The sequence below is a fragment of the Solanum stenotomum genome, chromosome 2 (assembly GCF_019186545.1).
Source record: "Solanum stenotomum isolate F172 chromosome 2, ASM1918654v1, whole genome shotgun sequence".
In the NCBI taxonomy this organism is placed as follows: domain Eukaryota; kingdom Viridiplantae; phylum Streptophyta; class Magnoliopsida; order Solanales; family Solanaceae; genus Solanum; species Solanum stenotomum.
The window spans coordinates 55018020-55022312 of NC_064283.1; the positions used below are offsets into that span (position 1 = coordinate 55018020).

General features: G+C 47.6%; 1 long non-coding RNA gene across 2 annotated transcripts; it reads right to left on the reverse strand.

Moving 5' to 3' along the window:
• Nucleotides 1-433: 433 nt before the first annotated feature.
• On the reverse strand, nt 434-3638 carry LOC125855444 (uncharacterized). Of its 2 annotated transcripts, XR_007445486.1 has the most exons (4): nt 3533-3638; nt 3021-3097; nt 1129-1187; nt 434-592 (listed from the first exon to the last, which is right to left on the reverse strand). It is a non-coding gene; the product is annotated as an uncharacterized LOC125855444 (long non-coding RNA). The 2 variants fall into 2 exon arrangements; XR_007445485.1 differs by lacking the exon at nt 434-592 and having other exon boundaries at nt 948-1187.
• Nucleotides 3639-4293: the final 655 nt, after the last annotated feature.

Below are 4293 nucleotides of genomic sequence, written 5' to 3' on the forward strand. Positions count from 1 at the left end.
GCCTCTGAAAACTCAGTCCATGTGACCGGTGGAGACCCAGCTGGCCTGGTCTCTAAGTATGTACGCCACCACTGCCTGGCGGGACCGTCTAACTGGTAAGCGGTGAAGTCTGCCCCTCTCGACTCCACTAAACCCAAAGTCTGTAGCCGCTCGCGGCAAGTAACTAGAAACTCGTGGGCATCCTCCCCCACTGCCCCAGAAAACCTCGGCGGTGATAGTCTAAGGAACACACCGAGCATCTTCTGCTCCCGTAGTGGCATGACGCTCTCCAAATCGTCAGGCTGGACAATCGGTGCCGCTGGTGTAGGCTGGCCCTGCGGTACTGGAACAACTGGAGCTGGGGCCTGCTGCATACCCCCAATGGCAGCTAGTATCTGTACGAGCATCGCCTGTATATCTGGAGCTGCCACAGGCTCGGGCGGTGGCTGGGCTGATCCCGGACCCATCGGCTGCTGCGGTGCTGGAGCTGCTGGTGGCTCTATCACCGGCTCTGGAGTTTGCTCTCGGTCCTGGGCTGGTGCTGTAGCTCTGGCACGACCTCGAGGTCGGCCTCTACCCCTAGCTGGGGCCCTACCACGCGTGCGAGCCATCCCTATAAAAGAGTGGTACAAGTAAAATTTTCAGAAATCGATAAGACACACAATGCACGACAGTGATACAAAAGCAGCACGTTCCTAAAGACATCCTGTAGCCTCCCGAAGATAAGTAACGGACGTCTCCGTACCGATCTGCAGGACTCTACTAGACGTTAGCTCTGTACAAGTGAGACCGACGAACCTGGGGCTCTGATACCAATTTGTCACGACCCGATTTATCAAGTCATGATGGCACCTACTATAACCCACCAGTAGGTAAGCCAACCCGTAACCCGGAACAACAAGTAATGGGTCTGAGGGTAGAAATCAAACAAGAGTAGGCAAATAACAATATAAACAGGCGGACGCAAACCAAAAACTTATATACAAATAAAGATCCCTCCCAGAACCTGGAAGTCACTAGTACAGAGCTACTACAAAATGAGTACAAGTCCCAAAACTGGACAACAGAGACTGGACTGTCTCGAAGGGAAGAAGACAAGTCTATATATACAGATGGAGACCGAAATAGTACAGAACGCCGTGTGCTCACCCCCGTCTCCAGATAAGTCTACTCCAAGCTCGATCAACGCTGGCTACTAGTGCTCGGACCTGCATCACAAAATAGATGCAGAGCGTAGCATGAGTACCAAAACAACAGGTACCCAGTAGGCATCATCGGCCGACTGAGCAAGATAAGCAAAAGTAAACTGAAATGCAAATAAAGGGTCACATCAAGTGCAAAGAGTAGTAAATGGGGGGTATGTACACGAGCGTACAGGCAACAAAGACAAGCAATCTAACTAACTCCGCCGGGCTCCCATAAACCCGACGGGTACGCTCGTGCACAATAAAAGAAACCACCTGCACGGACCCCCATAAGCCCGGCAGATGGACTGACAGTTGAAGTAAAATAATGGAGCTAGAAGGTCTATCACAATATTACCAATTTCCGGACTTGTAACTGAACCATTCCCAATCATATTCCAAGATCTCATTACGTCCCGGACTTTAACCGGAATCTCTCCAACCTCCAAAACCTCAACCTGCAGATGAGAGTAATCAAGACTAAACTGAAGCTTTAGTGAGGAATTGGGAATACACCACGTGCAAGCTGGACCACGGACTCGAACCGGGTACTATAGCTAATGAGTCAACCTATATGGGCTGGACCACGGACTCGAACCGGGTGCTGTAGCCAAAGGTCGGGCACGGGTGGGCTGGACCACGGACTCGAACCGGGTGCTGTAGCCAAAATCAGATCACAGGTAAGCTGGACCACGGACTCGAACCGGGTACTGTAGCTAAGCCTGGACATAAATGAGCTGGACCACGGACTCTAACCGGGTACTGTAGCTGAAACCAGATCACAGGTAAGCTGGACCACGGACTCGAACCGGGTACTGTAGCTAAGCCTGGACATAAATGAGCTGGACCACGGACTCTAACCGGGTACTGTAGCTGAAACCAGATCACAGGTAAGCTGGACCACGGACTCGAACCGGGTACTGTAGCTAAGCCTGGACATAAATGAGCTGGACCACGGACTCTAACCGGGTACTGTAGCTGAAACCAGATCACAGGTAAGCTGGACCACGGACTCGAACCGGGTACTGTAGCTAAGCCTGGACATAAATGAGCTGGACCACGGACTCTAACCGGGTACTGTAGCTGAAACCAGATCACAGGTAAGCTGGACCACGGACTCGAACCGGGTACTGTAGCTAAGCCTGGACATAAATGAGCTGGACCACGGACTCTAACCGGGTACTGTAGCTGAAACCAGATCACAGGTAAGCTGGACCACGGACTCGAACCGGGTACTGTAGCTAAGCCTGGAAAAAGTAAGCTGGACCACGGACTCTAACCGGGTACTGTAGCTAAGAATCAATATCCAACCATCCGTCGCGGGAAATATCACCAAACCGATTACCATAAATAATCCTTTTAGTCCGACCCTCATATACCCCAAATCGCCGAGGAAGTATCCAATAATGAGTAAGCTAGACCACGGACTTTAACCGGGTATTTGTAGCCGATATAAAAGCAGGGCATTATGGATACAAGGTCATAAGCTGAGTTACCGACTATCAGACTCAAGTCTGCTATATCAGTCTACAAGGAGCTAACCGTCCGAAACGACGTCGGAAAAAGTTCTACTGCCCAACGACATCCGAAATCTCGCAAGTCTATGGCAACACTAGTCTAAGCCTAGACTAAGGCCAAACATACTTCAAATCAATATTATCATATACACCACCAGATATGGCTATTCAATAATATCAAGAGACATGCTGTCATAATCCAACACTTTCCCGAAATAAGGTCTAAGGCAGGAATTATAGAAATTTAGCATGCTCGACACCCGAACCCCTCCATACTCAAGCAAATCAATAAACAATTGCCTAAACATGCTCAATCTCACGAGAGAAAACCATAGCCTACCTGAAAGCCGATCACGCGTGCTCCAACTCACGGTACCGGATCTTTTCCTCTCCGAACGGTCTCCAAATGCTTCCCCACTAACAAAAGGTTAATCACCTCGTCATTACGAATATATTGACACTAAAATTATATTTTTCGGAGACGGACCCAAAATCGGGTCTAAAACGGGATTGTGGGGCCCACACTTAGAATCTCAAAATCGAATCCGTGGAAACGTCCCAACTACCTTACTAAACTAATATCCCAAAATTTTAGCACAAACAGATGCCCACAACACCGCAAATCAGCCACAATAATTAAAAAGGACAGCCCTTTCATCATCAATTTCCGGAAAAACGAGACCCTTTCAACCCAAACAGATTATACCACGACGATCCTTGCGAAAAACTCTACAAGTTAGCCACAAGAATGACTCAAAACGGACTTACGATGATCAAGATCTCACATTTCAAAAATTCAACAACAAAACATCCGAAAATCACACTGGCAGTGGCTAAAAATTGATTTCTTACCTCAACGAAGCCTCCCCTCGCGTTTTCGAGATCACCGCTAGATTCCCCTCGAAATTCTCTTGAAGTTTGCCTTTTGAATCACTTAATTTGGATTAAAAATGAAGGAGCAATCTCAATTTGAAGTTGAACAAAAATTTGGACGAAATTCGTTCTTAAAAATCTGGAAATTTCCACCTCTGCCACGTGTCGTCACGTGGCTCTGCCACGTCACCGCCGCGTCAAAATTTTACAACCCTCCAAACTTAAATTTCGATGTTTCGGACTCGTTCGGAGTCGGAAAAATACAAACCTTATATGGAATCTGATTGGAAATGATATTTCGGACTCAATGGTGAAGGCGGAATTTCCATTTGGAGCTCGCTTCGACGAAAAGTGGGTCCCACACCCAGTATCATTTGAGCCAGATTCCACAATTGCTATCTAAAGTCTCGGGAAGTGAACAAAGGGTCGTTCTAGACCAAAATCGATCTTCCGAAGCTAACCTAGCTGTCAGAATTTTCATCTGAGCACGTCTTCCAAGAAGGTTGACCAAAGTCAACTTTTCAAGTTATAAAAATCTCCAAAACAGGAGAACGGGCCTAAAACCCAAACGAACGACCAGGCGACCGAACAGTCAGTGCCAGCAAGTCATAAATGACTTGGGGTCGCTACAGGAACGCTCTAAACGATGAAATGAATTCTTTAATTTAAAAATGACCTGGAGGGTCATTACACTTCTCTATGGAGATGTGTATAAAGTCATATTTGGAAATGGGAATCTT